Raw genomic sequence first — 12,140 nt, 5'->3', positions numbered from 1 at the left:
AAGTTACAAACGTTTAGTAGTTTGAAATATTGTTGCTGGCGAGCAACAAATGCGGCGATAAATTAATTTTACAATCTGGAAGTTTTATCTTGGGTATGGAAGGATGGTAGCGTAATAATTGTAGCGAATGTAGCAATTTTTAATCCGCTCGCTGGAGAGAACGCGTATGTGAGTCGGGTCCGAGACATTATTAGACGGTTTGCGGTGCGGAAGTTAATGAAGTTGTTAACTGTAATAGCAGCGGATTTACGGCCATTGTAAATGCTAATAATTAATTACTGTGGCAGTAGTTTTAGGTTTAGTGTTTCTTTTCATTTTAGTGTAATCAAAAGTTTAATTCGTTGCTAAGTTCAAGCAAAATATAGCGCTTGTTGAAACGTTGGGATATAATGTATAGTGGTTTAGGGAACAGGTAATTTAAATAGTTATGAAATGCTTGTTATATTTTCAATAGCTGTTGGCAACATATTTTCAAAGATGGAATTTACATTTATTATAACTTCGATTCTATTAAACGTTTTCATCCAGAAAATTAGCAAGTTGAATCTTTAGACACAGTAATAAAAGTTAATGTTTAATCGATTCATTCTCATACTGTTTACGAATAGTTCTAAATATCTAATCTACGCGAACGATCCTTTTTATTGAAAAGAGCAAGTCGTAAAATTTATGAAATTCAAAATGCCAGAATTAAATATGTTTTGTCCGCATTCCTTTCATAGACACAGTTCCAGTAGACGTACTTTATATACGAAGAGTCAGTTCCAAAGCTTCGCTACAGATGGTACTACCGTCTAGAACTCGTCGTAAACATTTTATCGCGACGATTGACCTTGGAAAGCTCCGCCGAACAAAGCATACTTACCTGGCGTAGAGGTTACCGTGATCAACAAGGCGGTTCCTCCAGGGTGAGGCCCTCCCATTGCACTACGGCTGGGCTGACCCATAAAATAATTAACTAGAAAGAAGTGTCAACTCTGTGTTAAATCGTGGAAACACGATACGCCACCAAAAGCCTTTGTTGTCGTCTGGAGAACTAATTTTTCAAATGACATGTTTGTAATTGTCTTAAATGAAACTGTATATTATGTTATCCTATACTCGTATTATTAATGCTGTGTTCATCATAGATAAAAGAAAATAATCTTCTATTAAGATAGATATGAAACTTAATAGTAAAATTTTGGGTCAAAGCGCCCCTCCGTGTTCTTAGTAGACTACGTTTAACCCAGCGCCTTCGCCTTTTCTGCTGTAAATATTTTTTATGTTTATATTTGATTTCAAAGGATTTAGTTTTAAAGTTACACTGATATATTAGTATATCAAAGTAACTTTAATAAAACATAAGAATATATATATTTTACAGTTTATTAAATATAAATTTTGACTACAAGGTAAAAAGTAAATCACAATATTTGGCAAAACTTATAAGTATACCATTTTTACAGTTAATAAATAATAAAACTATTTCTGACTATGATATTTAAAATTTAGATAGATAAGAATATTAAAAAACATACCGGTATATGCAGACGTAGGCCGAAATTCAATAAAAACCAAAATTTTTCCTGCGAAAATCGGGTTTTTTTCACAGAAAAGGTATTTTTTGATTTATCAACAATCATTGTCAAGTTGACAATATACAGGGTTTTTTCTAATTAGTCTAAAAAATTGTGGTGTGATTCCTCATGTCTTCTTAAAACAATTTTTATATAACCATTGGGTCTAAAGTACTTCCTTTCTGATCTACATGGTGTTAAAAATTTTAAAAAAAATCGATATTTTGCTTAACATAAATGGTACACTACTGCTTTTTTAAAAAACATATATTTTTTTCTTGACTGACCATCCTTTTTCAACAAAATTGATCTTTTGAGTTTTTCTTGTTCATCAAACGGTTGCCGAGAAAAAAATAAATATACTTATTAAGAGCCCGCCTTAAGCCGTTTTCTAACGATTTTTTATTTTTTAGATTAATTAGGAAACACCCTGTATATGCATATCACAGGCAACCAAATAAACTAGTAACCTCTAAAAATTATTTTTCCTACCTCTAGCGCCATACCGTGTTTTTAGTGAGTACTAAATTATTTTATCAAAATTTCACCATATAAGTTTCCAGGCAATGGTGTTCATGTTCGTATGTGCTGTTTCACATAGTGCGGTTAGAAAGGTATATTTGACAATTATAAATCCGTCTACAGTAGTTCCACGACCACCGAATATTATGATAGTACAGATGTTTCTTGTATTTCTAGCTTGTCTAATCACAGTTTATAATCATCTGCTGATGATGCTAACATGGTTAGTGAAACGCGCGTCCGGTGTAAAAGTAAAAGTGTTTTGGTGTATTGTGGTGATTTAGTGTTTTTATTTTGTTGTCTAATCTCTTCAAATATTATATGTTTCTGTTGATCAGGTTGCCTTGTTCTTAAATCTTAAATCCTTGGAATATGATCAGAGTTTGAAGTTTGTTACCACTATTTTATCAATGGCGTAATTATGAATTATATTTTTAACATTTGTACAGTATGATCGAAACAAACGTCGTCAGATGACTTTGAAATATCGATCGATGCTACTTCTTATATAACTTTACATATAAAAAGATTTTCATTTCCGAGTCATTTTTGACGCCGTTTTTAGATCTTATAGTATAATATATTGTTCTGTTGGCTACGCTCTGACATGCACTTTCTAGTCGGCCGATTTTTTGATCGGCCAACTTGTTAACTGAACTCACGAAGGAGCCAAACGATCGGTCGATTAAACCGATTTGTCATTACAAAACTGGATTTTAAAGAGCTAGTATTCTAAAAGGGGTAACATCTAAAATATCAATTTCGATAGGTTCGAGATATATTGTTAAAATGTGGAATAAGAGACAATGATTTTCTATTGTTTCTATGTTGTAGATAAAAAATACGTAATACCAGCATACCGTACCTATTCTCCAACATTCCCTTACAAAACTATTCTCTCATCACTTTATAGTAATAATATATAATAATAGCTCGTATATAATGTTTAACGCCTTGGGAGTAGCAAGGTACAGCTTGCCATGCTAGAGCCGTTCGGTATAATAAGTTCGGGAGGAAGGTAATGTGGCGAGCCCTACGCTTCAACCGCCTATATTATTACTTCAGGATTGTGAATCCCAAGTACTCATTTAAGGCTGAGTCGACCTAGGTACCCAAACTATTTTTATTTTAATAAAAATATTCGGCTGACGAAATGCCGGGTGTAGGATTCGAACCCATACCTTGAGATTGGTAGACGAGAGCCTGTACCTCTACGCCACCGGGCACCATTATTATTAGCGCGAACAGATATCCATATTCACCTAAAATGTGGTCGAAACGAACTCTGTCAGCATCACTGATCACTTAACAAACCAAATATAATTTATATGGGTAAGTTACAAACATTTAGTAGTTTGAAATATAGTTGCTGGCGAGCAACAAATGCGGCGATAAATTAATTTTACAATCTGGAAGTTTTATCTGGGGTAAGGAAGGACGGTGGCGTCGTAATTGTAGCGAATGTAGCAATTTTTAATTCGCTCGCTGGAGAGAACGCGTATGTGAGTCGGGTCCGAGACATTATTAGACGGTTTGCGGTGCGGAAGTTAATGAAGTTGTAAACTGTAATAGTGGCTGATTTACGGCCATTGTAAATGATAATAATTAATTACTGTGACAGTAGTTTCAGCTATAGTGTTTATTTTCATTTTATTGAAATCAAAAGTTTAATACGTTGCTAAGTACAAACAAAATATAGCGCTTGATGAAACGTTGGGATATAATGTATAGTGGTTTAGGGAACAGGTAATTTAAATAGTTATGAAATGCTTGTTATATTTTCAATAGCTGTTGGCAACATATTTTCAAAGATGGAATTTACATATATTATAACTTCGATTCTATTAAACGTTTCCATCCAGAGAATTAGCAAGTCTTTAGACACAGTAATAAAAGTTAATGTTTAATCGGTTCATTCTCATACTGTTTACGATTAGTTCTACATATCTAATCTACGCCGTCTACGGCGTAGATTAGATATGTAGAACGTCATGTGCGTCGTCAAATTTATGAAATACAAAATGCCAGAATTAAATGTTTTTTGTCACATTCCTTCCATAGACACAAATCCAGTAGACGTACACTATATACGAAGAGTCAGTTCCAAAGCTTCGCTACAGATGGTACTACCGTCTAGAACTCGTCGTAAACATTTTATCGCGACGATTGACCTTGGGAAGCTCCGCCGAACAAAGCATACTTACCTGGCGTAGAGGTTACCGTGATCAACAAGGCGGTTACTCCAGGGTGAGGCCCTCCCATTGCACTACGGCTGGGCTGACCCCTGCGATTATCCCTAATGCGGATAACTCGGGCGCGTAATTTTTGGTAGTCGGGACTGCATGGTACAAAGAATACAAGGTATGATATTGCGCAGGTTGGTTGTTACGTCACAGGTGATAACAGGCGCTATTGGTCAGCACGCCTTGCGCGCCAGTTCAAATCGTCAAGATATTGTTATAAACCTGTTTTTTGTTTATATACCGTCATTGAATTATCGCTAAGCAAGTTACTGTGGAGCAGTGCATAAGGAGTCGGGCTAGGAAGCGAGAGACCGGAGTTCGAATCTCGGCCGGGATATAATTTTTTATTTATTTTTTTAAATACTGTTGTATTCTAGAGTTTATTTTTGTAGTATAAAAAAGAACTATTTATTCTGTGATTTTTTAATCTCCGGTATTAATATAAATTGATTGTTGGTACAATACCTCATTTAATATAAAATAATATTCTACTTTTTGAAATGTATCGGGCCCTAATTGTACCTAAAAGTAAAATATATTTTTAGTGATATACCATATTGTAAACTATTTAATATTTCAGTCACTTAAAAAGTTAATTTGCATTGAATAATTGCCTATTAGCACAGGTTACTAATTATAATAAACTTCACCCTTGGAATTACTTCCACTAATTATAATAAACTTCACCCTTGGAATTACTTCTATCACAATTACAATACATTCATCTGCATTGGCATTTTCTACTGTTCGATGGAAAACAATAAACTTTCCAACATTTTTTAAATGATGTAACAATTCCTCTTGTGGTTACTTTTCCATAGATATCCTCATCTCTGTCCTCATGTGAATTCAGAGGCAATGAACATGAAAATTATTTACCATAAACATCGCAAACTAAAAACCTAATAAACAATTTTATACCGAATATAGAAATAAATTTAGTATTCTTACCTATTATCGTCCAAATCCATGTTAATAGATAATTATTATTTTTAAATATATTTTTGGAACTGATGGTTTTAGTAATTATTAAATTAAACGAACTAAAAAGTCTTAAAAATAAACAATTCTTAACCATAACCCCAAAAAATACAGATCTCCTGTCAACTTTCTTTATTTTTTATTTATTCATTGTTTTCCTAGTGACGTCACAGGTGGTATGCGCGAACTGAACGAAATTGGAGCCGCTATCGATCATACCTTGTATTCTTTGTACCATGTCGGGACTGCGTACGCGCTGTCCCGGTGTTTATTTAACAAAAATTAATGTTTGTAATTGTCCTAAATGAAAACTGTATGTTTATATTATCCTATACTCGTATTATTAATGCTGTGTTCATGTTCGTATGTGCTGTTTCACATGGTGCGGTTAGAAAGGTATATTTGACAATTATAAATCCGTCTACAGTAGTTCCACGACCACCGAATATTTTGATAGTACAGATGTTTCTTGTATTTCTAGCTTGTCTAATCACAGTTTATAATCATCTGCTGATGATGCTAACATGGTTAGTGAAACGCCCGTCCGGTGTAAAAGTAAAAGTGTTTTGGTGTATTGTGGTGATTTAGTGTTTTTATTTTGTTGTCTAATCTCTTCAAATATTATATGTTTCTGTTGATCAGGTTGCCTTGTTCTTAAATCTTAAATCCTTAGAATATGATCAGAGTTTGAAGTTTGTTACCACTATTTTATCAATGGCGTAATTATGAATTATATTTTTAACATTTGTACAGTATGATCGAAACAAACGGCGTCAGATGACTTTGAAATATCGATCGAGGCTACTTCTTATATAACTTTACATATAAAAAGATTTTCATTTCCGAGCCATTTTTGACGCCGTTTTTAGATCTTATAGTATAATATATTGTTCTGTTGGCTACGCTCTGACATGTACTTTCTAGTCGGCCGATTTTTTGATCGGCCAACTTGTTAACTGAACTCACGAAGGAGCCAAACGATCGGTCGATTAAACCGATTTGTCATTACAAAACTGGATTTTAAAGAGCTAGTATTCTAAAAGGGGTAACATCTAAAATATCAATTTCGATAGGTTCGAGATATATTGTTAAAATGTGGAATAAGAGACAATGATTTTCTATTGTTTCTATGTTGTAGATAAAAAATACGTAATACCAGCATACCGTACCTATTCTCCAACATTCCCTTACAAAACTATTCTCTCATCACTCTTTAGTAATAATATATAATAATAGCTCCCGTATATAGCCTTTAACATCTTGGGAGTAGCAAGGTACAGCTTGCCATGCTAGAGCCGTTCGGTATACAAGAAAGGTAATGTGGCTAGCCCTACGCTTCAAACGCCTATTATTACCTCAGGATTGTGAATCCCAAGAACTCATTTAAGGCTGAGTCGACCTAGGTACCCAAACTATTTTTATTTTAATAAAAATATTCGGCTTATGAAATGCCGGGTGTCGGATTCTAACCCATACCTTGAGATTGGTAGACGAGAGCCTTTACCTCTACGGTGGCGTAGAGGTAAAGGCACCATTATTATTAGCGCGAACAGATATCCGTGTTCACCTAAAATGTGGTCGAAACGAACTCTGTCAGCAACACTCAGCATTTAACAAATCAAATATAATTTATCTGGGTAAGTTACAAACATTTAGCAGTTTGAAATATAGTTGCTGGCGAGCAACAAATGCGGCGATAAATTAATTTTACAATCTGGAAGTTTTATCTGGGGTAAGGAAGGATGATGGCGTCGTAATTGTAGCGAATGTAGCAATTTTTAATTCGCTCGCTGGAGAGAACGCGTATGTGAGTCGGGTCCGAGACATTATTAGACAGTTTGCGGTGCGGAAGTTAATGAATTTGTTAACTGTAATAGCGGCGGATTTACGCCCATTGTAAATGCTAATAATTAATTACTGGGGCAGTAGTTTCACGTTTAGTGTTTCTTTTCATTTTAGTGTAATCAAAAGTTTAATTCGTTGCTATGTACAAGCAAAATATAGCTATAGTTGAAACGTTGGGTATAATATATAGTTGTTTGGGAAGCAGGTAATTTAAATAGTATGAAATGCTTGTTGTTACGTTTTCAGTAGCTGTTGGCAACATATTTTCAAAGTTGGAATTTACATATATTATAACTTTGATTGTATTAAACGTTTTCATCCAGAAAATTAACAAGTTGAATCCTTTGACACAGTGATAACAGTTAATGTTTAATCGTTTCGTTGTCATACTGTTTACGACTAGTTATAAATATCTAATCTACGCGAATGATCCTTTTTATTGAAAAGAGCAAGTCGCATGCAAATCGTAAAATATATGAAATGCAAAACTACACATAACAAATTTATGGTGTGAATCATGTAGTACTATAATTCCTTCATATATTTTTCAAATAGAAGCAAAGAGCATATTTTCTGAAGCTCATTCAGATCTCTTTATGCAAAAATTATATGATACCTCTGTATTATAATTGAAAAGAAGCGTACTTTATTTTTTGACCGTTAACTATTTTATGAGATTAAGTGAACAATATTTTTATAGATAACGTTTCATTTTCACTTGATTTTTTCATATTTTGTTACAGTAGGTTTTCCTTTTTCCATATTAATAAAATCTATGATTCCCATTGTATCCGCCATCAATTTTTCGTCATTTTTTCTGATGTGTAGTCAATTGATTCACCGTATTTTTGATTATCTAAAAGTAATTCATGATGTTAGCCATATGGCCAACTGTAAATATAACTGTATAGTTATATTTACAGTTGTTAGAATTATCTCCTTTTGTCGAGATGCACCTAGATCTTTCAGTAAAGAAAAGAATAGATTTCAGAAAAAAGAAAAATCGTATGATTAATGCATATTTTTTAATTGAAAAACTATATGTACAAAATATTATTATAATATAACTTATTGTAAATTTTTATACATGTTTATATAACGTACAGTATGTCTATCCATTCTCTAGCTACGGAGCATCCGTAAAGGGAGATAGTTCAGTAATATTATGGCTCTAATTGCGATATATCCGACAAAATTCATAAAGTTATCAAAATTGGTGGAAATAATCAGGACATCATATGTAAGAAAAGTTCCCACAGCTAAATAGCGTGCGTCATCCCCCAGAACATCGTTTCTACCCCCATTTTGAGTTTTTTTAGATAATCTCGGCAACGATGCAATTCTCGACAAAAATACCTGTATAGAAAATTGTTCTTCATAAAATTCTCTATCAAAAAGATAATTACATTTATTCTAAAGTTAATAATAAAGTGGCAAATAGGGCGCAAATATAAGGGTTGGTTATGACTAGCACTATCTGCATCTGAATTTTGTCGGGTTTAAATCGTAATATTACTGGATTAAGAAACCTACATTAAATAAAATATTATCTCGATGTTTCTCGTAAAAAATTAGACGACGCGTCCCATCATTAAAAATTCGACAAATTTGCAAGTAGCCAATGAAATGAGTGGGCAGTGTGTTTTGCGGCGAAATTCTCGTCAAGTCCACATGGTCTCTTTGGTAGCCGTAATTTAGGTAGCGATTTATGAAATATACCTATTGCTGTTTTATTTAAATGTTTTTTGTCCGCATTCCTTCCATAGACACAGATCCAGTAGATGTACTTTATATACGAAGAGTTAGTTCCAACGCTTTGGTATAGATGGTAGTACTGTATAGAACTCGCCGTAAACATTTTATCGCGACAATTGACCTTCCAAAGCTCCGTCGAACAAAGCATACTTACCTGGCGTAGAGGTTACCGTGATCAACAAGGCGGTTACTCCAGGGTGAGGCCCTCCCATTGCACTACGGCTGGGCTGACCCCTGCGATTATCCCTAATGCGGATAACTCGGGCGCGTAATTTTTGGTAGTCGGGACTGCGTACGCGCTGTTCCGGTATTTAATGAATGAATATCAGTCTAAATCTGTCCTATATGAAACTGTGAATTATTCATAGACGACACTAAAACTCACCAAAACCTCGGAAGCATTCGGATCCTACACGGAGAGTTCGGTTTTGTTCGGCGAGAAGCGCTTTGCGGGAATTTTGAACATTATGAATAATCGAGAATCGAACAGTAATAACAGACAATAATTTTATTATGCGAAATTGTTAACAGTAGTTGACTGTTTTGGTTGTTCATTTTGTTTTTTATAGTTTTTGACTATTTTTAGAAATATGGCTATATTTAAAAATTGATCTATATCTGGCTGATATTTGGTAATATACCTATAAAGCCTAGTGATTAGCCTTACTAAAGTGATTTTAGTCAAAGTTGCATTGATTATTGGTGTAAATTAAAAATTGTTTCATTTGCAGATTGCATGATCACTATCTAATTTGATGCATAAGTGAGAACCATAGCTTTACTTGGAGAGAGCTCATTATTCTCAAACTAGTGCCTGGCGCATCCGCCACGACATCAGAAAAAAAATACTTTTTATTTTTTTTTAATTAAATGAAAAACAAAAAGTCCGGCGACGGCAGTTTTTAGAAGAGTCAATTAGCTATCTTTTAGTAAAAATAGCAACTTTCTAGAGCAAGTCATTACTTCAGTAGAGACGACACAGATAAACATTAGCATGTTATATAAATATGTAGATTCTACTCTCAAATCTTTTATTAAAATATCAGTTCTTAAATTGAATCACATTTTCATGGGGAAATAAACATTTTGGGAAAATTTGTTAGCTTAATTACTGTAACATATTAGAAATAAAAAAAACATTTATAGTTCTAATAATCACAGACTTTATTAGAATGTTGCAGTTTCTTATCAGAAACTTATGGCTGTTCTATGTCAAGAAAATACAGTAATTACAACAATACAATACAATAATTTTAACAATAAACAATACCACATTATACAGGTTAGTAGCATAAGTAGTACAAAATAAATATAAAACCCTTAACCAACAGTCAATACATATTTACTTAAGTAAGACCAAAAACAAACGAAATAAAGCCTTAAACCAATAACCTTTTTCACTTTGTTGGGAATAATTCTTGCTTATCCATTTTCCTTTTATGGCTCATTATATGGTCTTTTTATTGAACTACTGGCCTTCTCTGTTCATTTAGAACAATTGCTGATGTATCTTAAAAATTTTCTTTTCTATTTTACCTAACCCAATCTATTTTACCTATGATTACGATAATAATTGTAAGTTTTTTTCCACATAGTCATTATATTTTCTTGGCGAATGCATAATTTATCTTGATCTTCTGTTTTTCATACCACAGTTTATAACTTTCCAAGTTATGTGTTTCCATTTCCAATTTTACTTCATGGTGTTTACCTTCAAATGTTGTTGCAATATACGGCAACTTCCACAAACTATACAGCCACAAACTATATACAGACTACCATATTTAGAGTACACAGTGGGCAAATAATACGTTTCTTCTTATTATAGTGTTTTTCACAAAATTAAGTGAAACAACACAAATTAAAAATAATCCAGTCTGTAATATTAATTATCAAAGTTCTATGAATCGCCGGATCCCCAAAACGCATTCACAAATTGTAAATCTTCTTTAAATACTTTTAGTAGGTATTTTTTGTATTATTTTGAGTTTTTAACTTTGTTTTTAAATAGGGCCATATTTACTCTGATAATTATAAAAGTGCCGTTGTTTACAAAGTCCATCAACGGCAAAGTTCAGCTGAGTTTGACGTATACTGCGGTTGCGCGGTTCAGCTTCCGAGTATTTTGTCCTTAGAGAAGGAAAGAGAGACTCTCTTACCTTGTCTATGGTATAGTGAGTTTTAGTGTCGTCTATATTCATGCTATGCTGGTACGTGCTGTTTCACATTCACATGGTGCGGTTGGAAAAGTATATTTTTGAATACTTGTACAGTAGGGTGGTAGTACCACCGAATATTGTGGTAGTACAGATGTTTGTTGCATTTATAGCCTGTCTAAGCTCATAAAATGTTTCATTCTGGTTTCTTGTGTTGCCTACTTTTGACTATGGAAATGACATTTCTTTTATTTTATAATTCTCTATGATCCCTAGATTATGAACGAAAAAAAGTATAATGAGAATCGATCTTAAGCAATCAAACGATCGGCCGACTAAAACGTGTGCTCGCTGAATCGGCCGACAAAATCGATTAGTCATTACAAAAACAGATTTTAAAGAGTCTGTTTGTGTAAGTACTCTGGAAACACGAAGAAAAGAAAAAACCATAAAAAACATTATTGGATACATCCCGTAACAAAGCAACGGTTTATCAATTAGAGTTGGGGGTTTTTATTGTTGCAACGTTTAGTAAATTGTAATTTTTATAAATTGTATAAGGAATGATAGATGTCCTTTTAGTCCAATCTTCCTCGTTATCCATTTTTCTTAAACTTATAAACAACATAGAGACATACCAAATTTCAAACAAATGGTGCTTTCTTAGCTTATATTTACTAGGTGCTACACCACTAGAATACTAGAAGATATTATAAAAGTTAATATATTTACATGTTTAGTTTAAAGTTAGTTCTTGTGAGTGCAGACACGTTAAAAAGGCATATGTTATATATTAGGTGGCCGACTAAAGCTTGATTTTCATGCATCCGTTATCCGACGATACGATGATACCATATTATTTTTTTTGGTTGAATTCAAAGACTTCGATTGTTTAGAAACGGTTAACCAATCGAAGCCTTTTAATTCAACCAATAAAATTAATATCGTATCGTCGGACAACGGATGCATGAAAATCAAGCTTAAGAAGGTTGTAATACCCAGTTTTGTCTCTGGGCAGAAACTATTTAATCGGCCGACTATTTGATTGGATGTGTACGCGGCTCCATAAGATCATATTA

At 33.4% G+C, this 12,140-nt stretch overlaps 1 non-coding gene and 2 pseudogenes across 1 annotated transcript; all 3 read left to right on the top strand.

Moving 5' to 3' along the window:
• The first annotated feature begins 857 nt into the window (after positions 1 to 857).
• Positions 858 to 1,002, top strand: LOC115891100 (annotated as a pseudogene).
• A 3,275-nt stretch (positions 1,003 to 4,277) lies between these two features.
• LOC115891099 lies at positions 4,278 to 4,423 on the top strand (annotated as a pseudogene).
• A 4,628-nt stretch (positions 4,424 to 9,051) lies between these two features.
• Positions 9,052 to 9,214, top strand: LOC115891098. The gene has a single exon (XR_004051752.1). It is a non-coding gene; the product is annotated as a U1 spliceosomal RNA (small nuclear RNA).
• Positions 9,215 to 12,140: the final 2,926 nt, after the last annotated feature.

Source organism: Sitophilus oryzae, unplaced genomic scaffold (assembly GCF_002938485.1).
Source record: "Sitophilus oryzae breed Bouriz unplaced genomic scaffold, Soryzae_2.0 scaffold_965_pilon_pilon, whole genome shotgun sequence".
NCBI lineage: Eukaryota > Metazoa > Arthropoda > Insecta > Coleoptera > Curculionidae > Sitophilus > Sitophilus oryzae.
The sequence above is the reverse complement of the archived record's forward strand: the minus strand, read 5'-3'. Positions and strand labels throughout refer to the sequence as shown.